Source organism: Myotis lucifugus, unplaced genomic scaffold (genome assembly GCF_000147115.1).
Source record: "Myotis lucifugus unplaced genomic scaffold, Myoluc2.0 scaffold_335, whole genome shotgun sequence".
Taxonomy (NCBI): Eukaryota; Metazoa; Chordata; class Mammalia; order Chiroptera; family Vespertilionidae; genus Myotis; species Myotis lucifugus.
Genome location: NW_005871383.1, coordinates 794772 through 802120, shown reverse-complemented (window position 1 = coordinate 802120; position 7349 = coordinate 794772). Strand labels below are relative to the sequence as shown.

Sequence of the window (7349 nt, the reverse complement as noted above, 5' to 3'; positions counted from 1 at the left end):
TCGAGTTGGTTAAGCAACTTGCTCATTGCAGAGGGAGTTAGAAGGAAATTGAACTCAAATGCTGACTGCCTGTGCCATTTCCCCTTCAATAGCCCAGCCCATCCCACCCTAATGCTCCCCTGCGGCCTCACTGTGGGGGCCTCGTGTGTTCTCAGCGCTGTGCTCTGAAAGGTTTTCTCAGCACACATACCACAAAAAGTGTCATAAATGCAGGGACAGCTTCTCCTGATCTATAGTCCCCATAGCTTCTAACACAGTGTGAGCACACAGTGGGAGCCTAATAAATGCCTGCTGTTTAAAACACAGATCTATTGATTACAACAAAAATAGAGCAGATTGGAATTTTCCAGAAGTGTGCCTGTACCAGGATTTGTCTCTGAGTCTGTTCAGGTCTCTATTTCCGCAGAAAACTGGCATGGGGAGAACAGTTTCCATGCATTTCCTATATGAATGGGATTGAGTCCCTGATAGATAAAGTGAATTGTTGAAAAAAATTTATTCAGCTTCCAAATCTCCTAGAAGAGGAGCCCCCAGACCACAGGCCAGCTCACTCTTCCACATCAACTTTGCCCGAAGTGAATAGTCTGAGATTGGGGTGCTATCCTTAGCTACTTAATTAAATTGACAGATTCCATGTTTCTTAATCAACGCTGTGATTATGTCAGTTACAAAAGCCCGCGATCCCTCTGCCAGCCTGGCAGGTAAGAAAAACTCAGCGAGGTCAATTCCTATGGAAGGGCCTCGGTGACACCATCCCCGGCCAGGGCAGATGAAAACGGAAACATTTCACCTCTAGGTATTGATTGTGTAACTTTGGGCAAAATTGATAACCTTTTTAAAGAGCCCAATCCATGCAGTGGTAATTTAAAAATAAAATCCTGCTTCCTGCAATGTTGTCAGGACTAAATGAAACAGAAAATATGGATCACTTGGCACAGTGTGCAGCACAAGGCCAGCCCCTACAAGTGTGAGTTTCCACATGAGGTGAGAAAGGACTTAAATTTGTCCTGACAAGTGTTCTGCATCTTCCGTCATGTCAGACTCATGCCCTTACCTCCTCCTTTGCCTCCCAGGCCAGTCGGGACAAAGCGCAGTATCTGCGAGGCTCAGACTTTCCAAGCTGCTTCCTCTCAGCCTCCTGGCAGCTCATAGCCTGATGGGCTGCAAGGAACCGTGGTAGAGTGAAGCCCCTTTCTCTCTGGACAGTCTGATCTTGACAACTCTGGGTAGGAAATTCCATTCAGTGGCCGTTGCCAAAGCCGGCCTGGCTCCCACAGTGGCTCAGCACAGGTGACCCCCATGCACACCAAGCAGGTCCCTGCAGGTAGGTTCTGCCTGGTGTGTGTCAGGAAGGCAGCCGATGCCTGTTCTCCCAGGACTTGGCAAAGAGCAAGCCATCCAGCATCTGCAGGTACTGGCAGGAGGGCTACTGCGCCTGTGCACTCGCAGGTACCATCACACGAGCCTCTGCAGCGGCTGGTGATGCTGTGGGCTCGGTGCCCCACCGTGTGCCCTCCCCGCAGTCACCCTCCATCTGACCTCACTGCATCTGTTGTGAAAATCAACTTGCATGAGCCGGGGAACAGGGGGGAAGAGAGCACTGGTACTTAGAGACCCAACTCTCTCCGGCATGGCTGAAGAGAAGGCTTGCCCCAGTGTGGTGAGTACCCCAGGAGGCAGTGACACCAGGGCGGCCCGGAGATGAAGCCAGTCCTGCTGGGCCCCTGAGGAGTGGCCAGATTGCTCAGAAGCCTGCAGCCCCCACAGCGAGCAGCCACTGTGCCCCCGTGGGCCGGAGAGTGCGATGCAGGGATGCTGTGTCTACCTGCATGGGGACATGCGTGAAATCTGTCCTTACCTGCACCCCTTCGACCCAGAGCAAAGGACAGCTTGCGAGATCTGCATGGCAACACTCAAACATGAGAGGGTAAGGCCTTTGCTTCCAGGCAAGTCCGGACAAAGGGCAGCATCTGCATGAAGTGATCCTCAAGGGAGGAGATTGGGATTGGGACTCTCCCAACATCAGCCACACCTACTGCTCGTCCTGCATCCGACAGTGGAGTTGTGCCAAGAGTTCCACAGCCCGCCGTCCAGTCTTGTCTAGCAGGCCGTGTGCTATCAGTTTGTGATTCCCGGTGTGTATTGGTAGGAGATCAGAATAAAGGGAATGGGCTGATTGAAGCTGTCAAACAGGGAACGGGGAAAGGTTGTAAGCCTCTGGGCAAGGCGAGGGGGCCGCCCATCTGGAAGCAAGTGTCTTTACTGCCATGCTTACCCTGATGGTGCTGCAGAGCCTGAGAAACCTCGGCAGCAGCTCAGTCCTGAATCCCCGTCAGGTTCGTCAATTCAGTGCGGCTCTGGTTCCATGGAGAACCAGGGAAGTCGGCATGTCCCCCACACTGACGATGTCGACATGGCAGAGCTTGGGGACCTCTTTATGCGCCTGTCTGGAGCGGAGCCGTCAGAACCCTGGAGGATAGAGGGTCGGCCCTGCATCTCGGGCTCCACCAGCAGGGCCATGCTTGGGTAGGAGTGGTGTTCTGTTTAACCTTGGTCTCGTCCATTCTCCCTTAGTACAGCCGGAGAAGAGTGAAGGATGTGAAGTAACCTAACAAGTCTATGGAATCACTACTTTTATAGCTGACATCTTAGCTGCACCTCAAGCTCCTCGGGGGACCAGTTAAACAGCCAGACTGAGTGTTGATTGATTGCTCTTAAAGCAAGTGTGGCTCCTGTCCCTCATGATTGTTAGCTCCCTAGAAACTACACTCATCTTGCAGTCGCCCCAAAAGCAGATTTCTTTGTCTTTCCAAAGGAGTCTTCACCCCTGAAAATGACTCCTATAGTGAACTTCCATACACTTAATTAGGGTGTGGTCAACACTTGATCTCTACGGGGCTTTTCCAGAAACAAAAAATGGGCACTGCACGCCTTAGTGTCCCAAATCAGAGCAGGAGTCTCATGGCCGTATACTCATCAGCAAAGGCTAAGCCTTCCTCCCTGTACGCGGGGTCCCAAAGCAGAGGAAGCACCGGGTGGCACAGCAGAGGGACAGCCCCTCATTGGTTGGTGTGTGGCCACGACTAGAGGAGCCTTGCACTCAGGCCTCCAAGGAAACCTGTCCCTGCCTCTCCCCTGTGGCACGGGCCCCAAGGTGATTGCAGTGTGGGCTCCCTACACACGTGCTCTTGTGTGTGGCTCCTGCCCAAACCATCCAGTCTTACCTGTAAAAAATGTCTGGCTCAGTGGTCCTGAGCATGACTCTCTGTCATCAGTTGTGATTTCATTGAAAGGGCTTAATCTTGAGAATCAGAACAAACTCACTCTAAGCTATAAACAACTATAGATATCAAATATTTTGTAAAATGCGTTAAAGTGTCGGTAGGAAAAAGTCCAAAAAATTTAAACTTTTCTAAACCAGACCTACAACCAAATCGGAGAAACGTTTTCTTCAAAACAAAAAAATGCAAGGTCAGAACAGCTGTCATAAAATGCACAGCATCTACAGGGATGCCGCAAATATCTGTGCATTTACCCACTTCTAGAATCTGAGCAGATGGGGATCCCTGAAGGGCAGGGGCCACACATTGAGATTATAAAAACTCAAGCAGAAGAATCATAAGAGGTCGTCTAGTCCATTTCAAACTGTTCTTATTTAGAGATGAGGAAACTGATGTCCTAATCTGCAAGAGATAACCAAACCCCAAAATATACAGAGGCGACATTTTCGAGAAGCTTCTTTCCATTGTCATGCTGCTGACCATGTGTGGCTTTGGAATGACTCTAGCAGCTGCAGGTGTACCCACAAACCTAGAGCTCTGTAAAGAGATTCATTCAACAGTATGTTTTCTTGAGTGGCTGCTGAGTTATGAGCATTGGAACAATAGTCCTCACTCAGAGAGACAAGATCCTTCCTTCATGGATGTGATGGTCTATGAAACAACCACAATCACAACAAAGATAATTTCAGATAATCAGCTCTGATGGCAAAGAATGACATTGTGGCCCAGCCAGAATGGCTTAATGGTTGAGCATCAACCTATGAACCAGGAGGTCACAGTTCGATTCCTGGTCAGGGCACATACCCAGGTTTCGGGGCATGCAGGAGGCAGCCGACCAATGATTTTCTCATCATTGATGTTTCTATCTCTCTTTTCCTCTTCCTTCCTCTCTGAGGTCAGTAAAAATATATTTTAAAAAAATAAAGAATGACATTGTGGAGAGTATCCAGGGCAGAGTTGGGTTAAGGAGGTGAAAGATGATAAGATAAGATGAGATAAGAGTCAAGTAAAGTTTATGTGAAGAGCAGACATTTGAGAAAATATGAAGAATGTAACAGATCCATACTCTCTAGCCAGAGGGAACTGTGATTATCAAGGGCCTGTGACAGGGAAGAATTCACCACCTTGCCAGGGGAGCAAGGTGGTTTGAGGCAAGGATGCAACTGAAGAGTTTTAAGCATGGTCTCATTTACAGTACACCAGCTGCAGAGTGGAAAATAGACAAAAAAGAAACAAGGCCAGTAGACGCAGAGAACTCAGCTCAGGAGACCGTTCAGTAGTCCCAGAGACAGAGGCAGCTGGGACCAGAGTTGTACCCATGGAAACGGAGAGGCAGACGTGTTCTCCTGGATACTGACCACCAGCAGGACACCCCGAGGAAAATCAAAGCCTGTCCACCCAGTCCCTCATGGGAAGGAAACAGGGCTATACTTCCAGAGTCTCCAATGGGGCCATGCAGGTCAGCATGAAAGAGGTCCCCGCCCCTTGAAGGCAGCCCCTCCAATGACAACCATTGATTTTCCCATTTAGCCACAACCTAATACCAGCAATTACCTACATTTTAACCCTCTGCCTCATTTTGTAAAACCCACTCAATTTGGCCAAAGTATAAAAGCCAATATAATACTGACTGCTTGGGCCAGGGAGCAGATGTAATAGCTCATTAATATTTCATAGAGTAATACTGATCCGACTGTCATGGCAGCCTGGTTTCTGCTCAAAAAGGCTCTACTTTCAGCTCCATCTCGATCAGTCAGTTGCTCTTCCTGTCCACATGGGTCAGAGAAAGAATCTCCCCATCACCCTGTGAAGCAGAGGAAGGAGCACCCCAAAATCTAGGGAGCAGAGCCCAGAATTGGCTGATTGGTAGACAGAGAACACATGCATTCAGGGCCAGGCCAAGGAACCAGGTAGCACATCTGAGGCCTCCTAGAGCATGTGAACAGCAAGGAGCTGACTTAAATGAAGTCCTACCGAACCTGAAGGGATGCTGCTCAGTGGGCCACACAGGTCTGATGGTTTCCCCCTGCCAGGGAGCAAAAATTGAAAGCCAGCTTCAGATTCCCTGCCTGGCCTTCTTTATCAATTGCACGCATGCGCATGTGCGGGCGCACACACACACACACACACACACACACACGTAAAGGAAATGGCAGCTGCTTGTCCTTTCAGTGTATGAAGAGCCCTAGAACCAGCAGAGACAAGAAGAAGGCTGCCCTCAGGAAATTAAACCACCACAAGTACTATGACAGGCCGACTGCAGGACCAAACCAAGAAACCTGAATCAGAGCATACATGAGCCACCCAACTCTACCCAAGGTGCACTGGACACCACCTCAAGGACAAGTGGCTGTGGTTGTAGCTCAGTAAGCAAAACCTAATTATTGCCTTGTTCTCTCTTTGGTGGAGGGCTGTAGACAGCAGGGGATAAAAACCCAGAGCATTCATGTTTAAAAAAGGCAGAAATAGAGAGTGCCCAGGCAAGCCCCAGGCAGAGGTTGTCCACACACACAGTAACAGTCTCCCTGGCACTGAGTCATATCCATGAAGTCCACATGGACATGGAGAGCTATGGCTCATGTAGAGCCATGTCTCACCGTGGGACAATTCCAGACTTCCTAAGAATATGATGAAGGTAGTTCCCCCATGCAGTGCTCAAATGCACCACCTAGAAAAATAGAAACACGTTGCATGAACAGTGGCAGAAAGGAAAAAGAAACCCAGAAGTGATTTAAGGTCCCGCTGTCAGCCAACTGCTGCGGAGGAGTCTTCTGTGAGGAGCTCACTGGTACCTGCTGTCCCCCAAGGACTCCCTATGCACAGATCTCTGATGTGGATCTCGGCTGTAATTTGGAGCAGCGACAGTGCAGGGACTCGTCCACAGCTCTTGCATTAGTGGAGGAAAGTGACAGCATTTCCAGAGCTCTGTTTTGACTCATTAATCACACAGCATGACCCATTGACAGATACAGCTGGGCAGTATCTATCGCAAACATATCCAAAGTGGAGGGTTTTTTTTTTTTAATGTAACATTAATCATGTGGAAATTTTCTGAAAAGGGCTATGAGAAATGGCTAGTGTAGACAAGCAAGTATTTTGAAGCTGGTAGAATAAATGAATGAGTAGAATGTCATTACATTGAGATCAGCCAGTATTCAGACATTCTCAGATGTGGTAGAAAGACCCTTGTCATTGCTGAGACACCTCCCAAGGACAAGGACTGACAACAACCCTCTCCTTATTACTCCACTGGTGGGTCTCTCTTTTAGACAGTAAGCTCTGAGAGAAGGTTCTTGTTTTAGTCACTGTTTCCAGCTTCTAGAGTAGTTCCTAACACATAGTAAGTGCTTAATAAACATTTATTAAATTGAAGGTCATTGTGGTAACAAACCTGCCCTAACAGATCCAAGGACCATCCAGGCCTCGCCCTGACAGCCCTCAGTGGTTCCAGCAGGAGCAGCCACCTCTTTGAAAGTGTGGAGAGATAGTAGGACCTCCTGATCCTACCAGAGAGGACGGCTTTGAGGAAGCAGGAGTAAACTGGTTCTGACTCTGATCAGAGATCTACCACATGCTGCCTACATGGCTCAGCTAGGTTGTGTCATGACTTGGCACTACTGTGTCTCCATCTCTCAAACGGGGACACAAATATCCCACTTCTTCAATTTAAAAAGAGAAAAACCCTCTAAAGACAACACCATATAGAGCTCCAAGCACTAGACGGAAAGTAAGAAAACCTAAGTTTTGCTACCAGCCTTAATCCTACTTGGCAAGACAAATGGCCTCTCTGGTCACTCTTCTCTCCTAAGTAAAGGGAGGGTCCCTTCCTACTCTACTCTTCTCTGAATCTGTAGATGTGGAAGATGCACCTGTTTTTGAGTTGATGCTTTGCATATTTTTATATTTGTTTTATAGGCGTTGTAGTAAGCCTTTCCACTCAGTGCCTTAAAAAATAACTGAGTTTGCAAAAAAGATTCTGATACAATGTTTATAATTAGACTAGAGGCCCGGTGCATGAAATTCGTGCACTGAGGGGGGTGTCCCTCAGCCCAGCCTGCACCCTCTCCA

At 48.5% G+C, this 7349-nt stretch overlaps 1 pseudogene; it reads left to right on the top strand.

Annotated features, from left to right (window-relative positions):
- The first annotated feature begins 906 nt into the window (after positions 1-906).
- LOC111828342 lies at positions 907-2530 on the top strand (annotated as a pseudogene).
- The last annotated feature ends 4819 nt before the right edge of the window (positions 2531-7349 follow it).